Source organism: Megachile rotundata, chromosome 1 (assembly GCF_050947335.1).
Source record: "Megachile rotundata isolate GNS110a chromosome 1, iyMegRotu1, whole genome shotgun sequence".
Taxonomy (NCBI): domain Eukaryota; kingdom Metazoa; phylum Arthropoda; class Insecta; order Hymenoptera; family Megachilidae; genus Megachile; species Megachile rotundata.
This window is the reverse complement of record NC_134983.1, coordinates 6,179,265-6,191,756: the sequence shown is the minus strand read 5'-3', so window position 1 is coordinate 6,191,756 and position 12,492 is coordinate 6,179,265.

The window sequence follows — 12,492 nt, the reverse complement described above, 5'->3', positions numbered from 1 at the left end:
CGGAACGTTTTGTATTTTTGATAATTAATTAAAAGGTGATGATCGATCGTGGGTCCCATTAAACTCATCGTAAATTGGTTCGATACATCTTGTCAACACACGTAAGTGTGTCACTTCAGGTGTTCCTTTAATGCTCGTTCTGCACTAATTAAAAATTTCTCTTCTCTGGAGATATTATGCTTTGGTACTTTCCTTATAGGCATCGAAGGTTAATGTTATTAATAATATAACGGGTGTGCAGATATTTTCTCGATTGTGCAAATATGAATAAATGGATAAAAAATAAACTGTGATGGTTGTAATTATTATTTAAGACCGTATAGTTTGGTCTGTATAGTAATATATCTCTGTATAGTATTACATAACTGAAAAATAAATTATTTTGTACAACTTATTTATTTTTAATAATTATTAAATACTAAAATTCTTATTAAAAATTATTAAAATGATAAGGGATATTATAAATATACTTTATCTTGATTTCATCTTGGTGTTATCGTTTCGTTATGAATTACTGAAAATTTCTCTGTATATTATTATTCTTATGATTTGTAAATTTAATCAGCATCACCAATAAAATAAAAGTTATACATTACAAACTTATGTAAAGAAAAAGATAATAAAATGATCAATTTCTCATTTCTCTAATTTGTTTTAAGACTAATTTTAAATCACTTGAGAAATTTGAATAATTTTTGCAATTTAAATAATTTTAATAACTGTAATAATTCTACTAACTCGAATAACACTAATAATACCAATAATTCCAGTAATTCCTCTAATTCCAACAATTTGCAAATAATATTAACAAATTATACTATAATTGAAAATAAATTGAAATCGTAATTGTATTACAAATTCAAAATACAATAATTATAGTACAATTTTGATATGTTCACTTCACCTACAATAAATTTTTCCTTGAAAAAACACGAAAGCAAAAATTATTTTAATACTGTTCAGCTGTATCGAAATTGGTTTCTACATCAATTCAACCCCGGGTTCTCACGCGCAATCACTCCAGCCGTGAATATTTGTACACATTTCATTGTCAGTATATTCAGATTGCATGAACGTGCGAATTCGGCTTAACAATACGATATTCTTAAACCAATGCATCTTTGTTTGATACACGGTTATTACGAAATTATTTCTGAATCACATAGGGTATGCAAATATTCCTTTATGACGAGTTTCACGTAACGTGAAATTAACTTCACTTTCCTCGGGTATAACAACTTTCCAGTTTACTTCGCCAGCAACTTATTTTCATCACGCTATAATAATTCAATCGTTAACCGAGAGGTATACGTGGACACTGAAAATAAAGGATCGGTGAAGCAGCTCTTTTTCGAAGACAGGTTGATCGTTGAGATGCCTTCAAAAACCATTGAATTCTCTTCTTGGAATCATGTGCCAACTTTGTTAAAATCGTTTTATTCGGTTATATAACGCGGTATATACTTTGGTGCATGAAACTTTTTTCGAAATTATAACTATACCATCAAAACGTATTTTCTTTTTTTGTGGAACTTATATTGAACTTTCTCCCACTTCTAACTACAGTATACTCACGGCGCATGCGCGTTTAGTGCACAATAGAAACGCCCACCGTTCACATGTATGCATCTATCGTACTCCCTTTTATTTTCATTTAAGGCACTCGTTTTTTACATAGTGTAAAATATAACGTGGGGAAAGAATATTTATAGTATGCTTTACAGTTTCATATTTTAGAGCAAATGAGACACAAAATTAAAATTTAAATAAGAAAAGCAACGAAGAAACACAGTACAAATGTAACATAATGTAAAATATAATACATATAATTTGTAAAATACATTATATAAAACATACACGATATGACAAATATAGTACATAAAACATACAAAATATATCAGCAGAAAAATATAACCTAATAAAGTATTGAAAAAGCTCGACTAACAAGTGATTCAAAGTGCCATAGAATTTATGAATGTACCAAAATTAAGACGAACAGAATTAATTCTATTAATTCCCATAATTAGCCTAATAATACATAACCAGAATCAGCCCAATGTTGTTCAGTGTAAATTGAAGCGTAGTTCTTAATTTTTCAAGTTCAATTTTGTTTCAAAGAACGAATAACCTATAAACAAAGCCCATATGATTATCTCGTGCGTTTCAGGCGTTCTGCATATAATACATAGTCTGAAATGTTCAGATACTAAGATCCCAGAACCACCATACAACTGTTTCATTCTAAACAAGTTGACAAACACTATTACAAAACTGGATTTAATAATATTCTATAACGAGCGATGAAGTCTGTGATAGATCATCATTTGTATCAGCTATACTATGGCCGATTAAATTATCACTAAATCATACGTGTTTGCAACCAGGATTGCGAAAGATACGCGAAGTAGGCGTTGCGCGAAATGAGTTACGCGCGTGTCTTTGCCTATTTTCTTTCCGTGGTAGCTTCTCTTCCTGCCGATTCCACCTCCGGCTCGTTTATTTTCACGAGGCAACAGTGTTTCAGTCGCTGAACGGAGGGTGCACGCACGTCGAGAAAATAAAAGGGAGCCGCCTCGGGAGCGCGTTTCACGATACACCGGCTCATCGCTGGAAGAAAAGGATCGGCCACGCGGACCGGGTCAGACAGAGACGAAGAACCCGGGTTCGGTGGGAACCCGAGAAGTTGCTGCCGCTCCCGTTGCCGTCGTCGTTCTAGCGATGGCCACTGATCGCCCTCGAAACGTTTCAAAACCTCCTCTGCGCTCCTTCTTACGATCTAAACTAATTTCTACGGTACTCACACCTGTTGCACATCGGGGAATCATCCACTTTTCACAACAGAAATTACACGTGCAATTAGCATATATTTAGAGTGCAAACCCAATCGTCTCATACGGAATTAACAACACTGTAACCTTTGTTCTATTATTCTATGTGTGTTGCCATTCTTATTTATATCGTTACAACTCGTTAAATTGCAAAGCTATTTAAGTTACAAAGGTAACATGTTAAAACAAATTTGTGTGTAAATAAAATTTTAGTCAAATTTTCGAATTCGAACAACTTCCAAGGTTATAAAATACAAATACTTGTAATATTCATACTTATAATGCTCTTAATATTTCTACTACTTTTCCAACAATTTAAATACACCGAATATTTGGAACGCTTCGAATACTCGAATTCGTGTTACTTATTCCCGTTTTACATAAAAAGCGCAGTATAAACGAGCAGAATTTAAACGTACAATTTAAAGATCGAGTGTCCAATGTTTTCGGTTGTTTCATTCGCATCGTTTGAATGGCCCGCGAAAAGTTCGCGCGTAAATTTAAATCCACGAAACGCGAGGATTATCCGATAACATCGAATCGTGGTCGAACGTATATGCAAATTTTTCGTCCGCCAGTGGGTACAATTTAAACTATGTAAATCCTTCTAGAACATACGTATCCCATCATTGGCGGAGAACAACGAAGAAGAAGGTGAATAGAATGGAGCCACGCAGCGTGAGTATGTACGTTGCCTGGAGTAAGTACTACAAGCGTCCGAGACTGAAAGAAACAGCTCGAGAAGGCGAGTAAATCTGACGGCGCTCTGGAGAACAGAAAGAGAAGAGGAAGAGGAAGAAGATCAGAGGGAGGAGACGAAGAAGGAGGAGGAGGGTCGAGAAAGTGCAACGGGGAAACGAACGAAAGGAAGAGGAGACGCTCTTTTCAAGAGAGGATGCAGATGAAGCAAGATACTAATCGGTATTTCATGATGGCAAGGGGAAAGGAGACGGAGAAAATTGGTGAGAACGCACGTAGGAGGAAGAGAGATAAAATTTCAAGATAGCAAGCGTGGCGGTCGCGTGGCGAACAAGCAACTGCGCATGCGCGTCTTGTGACGTCACAATAGATTTAAAATTCTTATGAACCCGCTGTTTAAATAACTGGTTTGTATTTCGTTAGTTTTTTGTAGTTTATGTTCTCGAAATTGTAATTCATACACGGGGTGTTTTATAACTTGTGAAAGGAGACAAACACAAGGAGAATTTTATAATAATTTCTAATACTGCATACTACGATGTTCGTTAATAAATTAATAAATTAGACAAAATGTTACTATTTTGTATTAATAATAACACAATCGAAATAATACAAATTTTATAAGCAGAAATTACTTAAAACTTAGATCACACAAAATAACAGACAGAAAACTAATCAATTATTATATATAATTACTAATTGTTCATAAATATATCATTCTACACAATAGCTATATAAACATAAACTTTTCTGTGTATTATAAAAATGAAAGTTTGATTTAATAACATCATTAGTTGGTCTGGTGGAAGAATTAAGAAAATGTAAATTTTATAGAATAGATCTCTTAAAACTTTTTTGAAAATACTAACTACAGTCCTTAATTATTTTTCTCAATGATTGTTATTATTGTCAATTATTCTGAATAATAATTATTATTGTGAAATGTTATTACCAATAATTAATACGTGTAAATAATTATTCCAAATACATCATTTTCCCTGATAAAAAAATAGAATGTAGTCTCGCATTTAACAAAATCTACTATGAAATTATTTTCACCCAAACAGCGTTATGTTCATCCAATTACACATTTTAAATATTACACATCCAATAATGGATTCGTAACTGCATAACCATTTAAAAACAGCACAATATAATTTTGTGCGAAACTGTCGTAATGCGTTTGAAAAAACCGGTCCACCTTTACGGGTGTTTTTCCCGTATCGGAAAAAAGTGGCGGCGTGGAGGGTAAGCGTTCCCGAATAATAAGGTCTATCGTCGAAATGTTTCGGCGGGATGCTATTCGCAAGAAAGGACGAGTGAAACGAAAGGGTCCCACCGACCCAGAAGAGTATACGCCGAAGAGGGACGACGGCACGCGCGTCACAACATTCTTTGACCGGCGGTCGCAAAAAAGTATCATCGAGGAAACGCTACCGTACTTGGCGGCACGACCGAAACGAGTCGTTTGCTCGTACTTGCAACGATTACAACGGTACCAAGAGTACTACAACTCCTGTACATCGTCCGGTGGCTACATTGAAGCCACAGGAACGCGGTGAAAACGAAGAAGAACCGGTGTATACCATGTTCGGTAACTGTTACCACGCTGCATCAACAACTCGTCACGCGTGCTCGTGTGCGTTCGAAAGTTTGCGTTTGTTTCTGCCGTTCTTTTTGAAACTCGAAAAATCTTCAGAAAAACGAGCAAAATATTAATATGCACGTGTCTGTGGGACTGATTGGAACGCGAGGCTACGGCAGTAGATTTTGAAGGGTTGCGGCTAAAGAGTGGCACTGTATATTGTTTAATTTACCACGAATTTCTTGTGATTGGTAATTGGTGGGTTTGTGGTGGTAACCACTAAGACTAGGTGGTCTGTGGTGGTACCAGGGGTATCATAAGGGGGTGGTTTTATAACCTCCAAATTTCAGAATCTTCACATTTCTTAATTATGTACATTTGATAAGTTATGTTACATCCTCTTCATACTATATTTAGAGCAAGTTACTAATATGTGTTCAATAATATTCTGTATATCACAAGTGTCACAAACATTTGTTTCTATTTTTGTGATAAGGTATGAATGTAGCCATGACTTGAACATCCTATTATTAAATATTTTATTGTTACTTGATCCTTCATATTTAATAGTAACGCAAGGTTGGTATCATTTATATTATTGCGAATTTTATGCAGCCTGGTTGGACTACCATTTCTCTATTTTTCATCCCATGTCAGAAAATGAATATAGTGTACAATAACTCTTCGGTAAAAAATTCAATTTTATTAATTTGTTTTATTTTTTAATTAATTTAATATTATTAATTAATTTCAATATTATTTGTTTGTTAATTTTTTATTGAATTAATGTTATTAATTCAATATGGTGAATTATATTATATCATGTTTAAATCATGTATCAATTCATATGATGAATTAATATTATAAATTTTGCTTGACTATTTGTCAAATAGTTTGTTTCTTTGGCCGCAGAAAGAAAGTAGGTTTGTAAGAATTAAAGAAAGTATACAACATCTATTAAAATACCGGGTACTCAACACTTATTGCATAATTAATTCGTTCATTGCAGAGTACGGCTGCCATTATTCGCAAAGTATCTCTTCGCGCATCAGGAACGTTCGAAAATATGAATCATAAGAAATGTCCGAAGAACAGACACAATTTCACGAGAATTCTGTTCTCGCTGGTAAAGATTATCGACTTTCTCGAAAAGCGGCCAAAGTACGGAAATTACCGCGAAACGGGTATAATGGTATCCGATCTCTTAACAATTAGCAAAAAAATGAAAGAAAGATAGAGGTTCGAGCACGAACCACGTTCTTGTAAGTTCGCACACGATCGGCATGAAACCGACTTTTAATTTTCTTCGGATACAAACGGGATGCGGTGAAACAGTTCAGCAACCTCGTTACAGAATCAGCGGGTTTCGGAACACAGGTATTGTTTATTTGCTGGTACAGTCAACAGCAAATCAGACTTCTTTAGGAAGCTTTTTATTTTTTATATGGAGCTTCAATTTGCATCGATATTAGAGGTTATTAACTCTGTATACTCAATGGGTGTTTCTCACGCAACGTGAAGTTTAATATGATTTGAAGTAGGTATTTTCTAAGTGAAGCTGTAACTTTATGCGTGAGGTAACACGGTGAAATAGAGAGTAGACACTTAATTCTTGATGGTTATGCTGATGTTAAAATGACTTTAGCTAATTTCACTTCAATTTTAAGTACTTTATACATATAATACATATTCTATTTAATGAAAAATTACGTGAAAATCTGAATAAATAATTTTTTCAAACCCCTGGTATTGCTACCAATTTATTTTAAATTGCTATTTTGCAATTTGGAGACTTTTAAAATTGGACCTAAATAGCAAAATATAAAAATAAATGAACAAGCAATAAAACATTAATTGATGTACATATTAATTTTTGAGTTCGATGAAAACCAATAGGGATTTCAAGGAAGGTATCATAATAAATTTTGAAAATCAAGAAAGGAAATCTGAGAATCAGTCAAATCACATGTTTAGTAATTTTAATGTTACATTTAGAATTGTGAAATGTCAGAAAATTAGGAATGTTTTATGTGTGGGATACTTCGAAATTTCGAATTATGGGGATTTAATAAGTTTAAGATTTGTGAACTGATAAATTTGCAAATTTTTAGATTCGTAAACTAATCAATTTGCAAATTTGTGTTAATTTGTAAATTTGTGTAAATTTATAAATTTGTAAATTCGTGTAAATTTGTGTAAATTTGTGTAAATTTGTGTAATTTTGTGTAAATTTGTGTAAATTTGTGTAAATTTGTGTAAATTTGTGTAAATTTGTGTAAATTTGTGTAAATTTGTGTAAATTTGTGTAAATTTGTGTAAATTTGTGTAAATTTGTGTAAATTTGTGTAAATTTGTTTAAATTTGTGTAAATTTGTGTAAATTTGTGTAAATTTGTAAATTTGTAAATTTGTAAATTTGTAAATTTGTAAATTTGCAAATTTGTAAATTTGTAAACTTGTAAACTTATAAATTTGTAAATTTGTAAATATGTTTTGTAAATTTATGAACTAATCAATTTGTAAATGTATAAATTTGTAAATTTTTGTATTTGATAATTTGGAAAATATAAAAACGTGGGTATTTGAGAATTTGTAAAATTTAGACACTTCAAAATTAAGAAATGTAAGAATTTAAAAATATAAGATCTTGAAATCTCAACAATTTTAAAGCTTACTTTGCAAATATAGAAATTGTAGAACATAAAAATTGCAAAATATGCGAATTTGTAAGTTTGGCACCATACCGAATATTAGAAGTTAAGAATATCAAAATGTTAGTACAGAAAAATTTATAAATTCGTAATTCTGAGAGTACAAGATGTTAGAAGTGTAGGAACACAGAAATTTGGAAATTAGAGATTTGCAACAGTTTCCTAATACCCGTAATTCATCCATAATTCACACAGCACCCATAATTCACCAAATCTCAACTCTCCAAAATTTCTGACTCTCTAAAACCTATCTCCAAATCCTAACTCTCCAAACCTTCTAAACCCATCCCCAAATTACAAAATCTCCAAAAACTCCTCTCTAAATACCAAATCAGTACTAATTCGATTTTTTCTCGATTACTATACTTTTCCCAAGGGGAAGCAGATTTGCTGTTGAGTGTACACGCCGTGAGTGCACACGCGTACAAAGAACGGCGAAAAAGGGAACTACAGGTTTTCGAAGGTTTGTTCTGGTCAGGCCCAAAACGATCGAGAGTGGCAGGTTCGGTTTGTAGGTTCGTGTGCCACGGGGCCAGTAGGCTCTCATACGTGGAAAGTGTGTGCGCACGTACGCTCACGACATTCACGTACACTTACCAGAACATACTACAGTTTCGTTTGTAATTTCATCTGGTCCATATTTGGCTGATCCACCTTGTCCTTCTCAAGAATGCTGCGAACGAAATCATCATCTTCTCTCTATTCTTCTCTTCGTCGGTTATGTACTCTTACCAGGAGGGTTGTGTTCATACCGGCAGGGTTGTGTTCGTACTAGTAGGGTTGACGGAGCACACTGTTCTGCACGGGGTGGAGGTTAAGAATTCTGAAATATGGACATTTTTATTTGAAAAATTAAGAATTTAAGAGTTGAGCAAGTTGGAGATCTCGTAATTTGATGGTTTAAAGATTTAGGAAGATGAGATGTTGGTAACTTGAGAATTTGAACATTGGGGGATTTGGAAAGTTCATGACTTGAAAATTGAAAATTGGGGAATTGTAGATTTGAGGAATCGAGGAAATGATGAATTGCAAGTTGGAAAACTGCAAATTTCCAGATGTGTAAGTTAGGCTTTAGAAATTTGGAAAGATAGGTTTTTGGGAACTTGAAAATTTGGGGATTTGAATAGTTCAGCATTCGAAAATTGGATAATTGCAGATTTAAGGAATTCAGGAATTGGAAAATTGCAAATTTCCAGATCCGCAAGTTGGATGTTTGGTAATTAAATTCTTCAGAAATTTGGAAATATAGGATATTGGAAACTTGAAAATTTGAGGATTTGGATAGTTAATCATCTGAAAATTGGATAATTGCAGATTTGCGGAATTCAAGAATTGGAAAATTGCAAATTAGTAATTTGAGATTCAAAAAGTTGGAATATGATGATTTGGAAATTTTGGCATTTAGGCATTTAGGACTTGGAAAATTTTGGGGATTGGAATACTTCGACATTTTGAAATTTGGACGTTTAGAAATTTTTTAATTTGGGACTTGGAAACATAAAAATATTGAAATTTAGGCATTTGTCAGTTTGGTAATCTACAAAATTTTGATACTTTGAAATTTTTAAATTTAAGGATTTGGAAATATGCAAATATAGAATTTGGAACTTTACAGAATTAGAAACTTGCATATTTAGAAAACTGAAAATTTTGGAATTTAGGCATATGATACCTTAAAAACGAAAATTCGAAAATTTGTGCATTTAGAAATTAGAAAATTTGAATATTTTATGTTTGATAATTTAAGTTTCGAGTTTGAATAATCGGATTAACAATTTTTAATTTTGTTCATTCGAAAAACTGATTAAAATTATTTTAAAGAATTCAATATGAAGATTGAAATTTAAAAAAGTTATAACAAATAGTAATAATAGTAATTAAGAAAATAGTTAAAAAATTGATGTATTCGAGAAACTAATATACACCGACTTATTTTATCTATTGTAATATTTTATTTCCATATACTCTTTATCTGATCATTAACCTTATAGATTAATTTACAAGAATATTCCACTTGTTCTCATTATAATAATCTTTCGACCAGTTTTTAGGTCCTCTACAAGCTTTTATCATAAATGAAGTTCGTAGATGGTGAAGAACAATAGATAAAACAGAGTAATTAATAATGGAAGCTGATAATAAATACTACTTAAAACAGAGTTACAAATCTCATCAAAATTATGTGCATATGCATCATTTATGTTTATATTACTACAAAAATATAAAATAACAAATTATCATCATAATAAAAATATTGCTAAATCATCTCAATAATACATAAAAAGAAATACACTAAATATTTTAAATAAAATAAAATGAAATAGTTTATTCACTTTAAATCGCACTCTATTACACATGAGATAATTATACTGTCACTATTAATTTTCGACGTACGTATACGTAATATAATTATCTTACCATTACAAAATAAATGATAAGCTAATTTTTGCAAATATACAAATCAAAAAATTTTTCTATACATAACTTCGTTCTTGAAAAAAAATTAAGGGTATTCTTGAAAATATTTTATAAGTATTATACAAAATTTTCAATTTGTTTGTCGTAAACAAAATATGAACTTTATTAGCCTGTCTATTAATGTATGAATTTGTGAATAAGTAAAAATTAATAAATACAATTACTAACATCAGTTATCCTTGATGTACTAAATATACTCATAAGTAACATCGTAGAAGACACTAACTAACTATTACTTTATCAACAATAGTGTATTTACCAATTTATATGAATAATTGCTGAAACAAACAAACATTAATCGAAATTGTCACTTTTGTTATCATAAACAAATATGATATTATATCATTACGTATGTCAATATAATATCAACAAATATTGATCAACAAATTATTTGTCTGATAACAAATATAATATAATTATAAACAAACCAACAAATATTTTTCCATATTTTAGATCAGTCTTTTTATATAAAAGTACTCTGTTTTTCAAAGAACGACAGGTGGACATTTTCTGACGAATGTTAAACCAAAAAGAAAAGTTTATGAAACAAATAAACTTCAGAATTTCATTTATCACAATTTATATACCCACCTAAAAAAAAATATCCCTTTCCCAAGAATCGTATCTCATTCGTAGCAAACTTGTCTCCAAAATCGAAAATTCAATCAATTCCCAGATTCGCGACACGCACTAAATCACAATTAACCGACAGAAGAGTGTAGAAGTAACGAACAGTCGAAAAGCGGGGCGATTAGATAAGTAATTGACAAACCGTTTCCTGTTGAAAGTACCGAGTCACCCATTAATCGGTTCTCCTATAATTATGATACGTTCGCGTGCGCACGTGTGCATGTATACATAGCCGCGTACGATTCAACACGCGAGAACTCGATTAAAGAAAAGGAAGAAAAGAAAAAAGGAAAGGGAAAAAAGAAAAATCGCCCCGTGCCCTTCCAGCAGCGGGACCACCTTGAGCATCCTCTCTCTCTTATATTAATAATTGCGCCGCCGAAACCTGTCCGGTTTATACTCGCGCAGAGTACGCTCCGGGAGGAGCACGGAGCAGGCTGCTCATTGCTGCTCGTCCAGGTACTCGTAATTGTCGGAGCCTCTTCTTTGGATCCACTCGCTGAATACCACACAAATACACCACGGGAATTTGCTTCTCTCGCTCGTTTCGACCGAAAATCGAGCACGTGGTTTTTACGGGAACGAACGCGATCTCAGTAGCGTAGCATTAGGGTTGCCGATCTTAAATATAGTACTTTACGGCTAAATGTGATAAAAAATGCACAGTGGCGGCCGAACCGAGTTTCGTGTATATGGGTATTTGTAATTTTGGTAATTAGGAGGAATGAGGGAGCCACCTCTTGACATGTGTTCTCAAGGTCATTTTTTACTAGAGTCAGATTCATTTTTCTTAGATATTGGATGGTTATTTCAATATATCGAATACTGCATTTCGTAGGATTTATAGTAGAAGTTTGCCCTGCACGAAATTAGGAGAATGACATAAATAATAGCAATGTAAGAATGCAAAGAGTGTTCGCACAAAAAATTTGGAGATTTTGGGATTTCTAGATTTTTATATTATTTAAGATTTGGGGATTTCGAGATTTTTACATTATTGGGGTTTTGGGCATTTGAGGATTTTTGGATTTGGGTATTTGAGAATTTTAGGACTTTTAGATTTGAGGACAAGCAGATTTAGAAATTTATGGATTTGGGGATTTGACAATTTGACGATTTGGGGATTTGGGGATTTGGGAATTTGGGAATTTGGGAATTTGGGAATTTGGGAATTTGGGGATTTGGGTATTTGGGAATTTGAGAATTTTAGGATTTTTGGATTTGAGGATAAGCAGATTTAGAAATTTATGGATTTGGGGATTTGGGAATTTGGGGATTTGGAGATTTGACGATTTGACGATTTGACAATTTGGGGATTTGGGGATTTAGGGATTTGGGGATTTGGGGATTTGGGGATTTGGAGATTTGGGCATTTGGGGATTTGGGGATTTGCGGATTTGGGGATTTGCGGATTTGGGTATTTGGGAATTTGAGAATTTTAGGATTTTTGGATTTGAGGACAAGCAGATTTAGAAATTTATGGATTTGGGGATTTGGGGATTTGGGGATTTGACAATTTGACGATTTGGGGATTTGGGGATTTGGGAATTTGGGAATTTGGG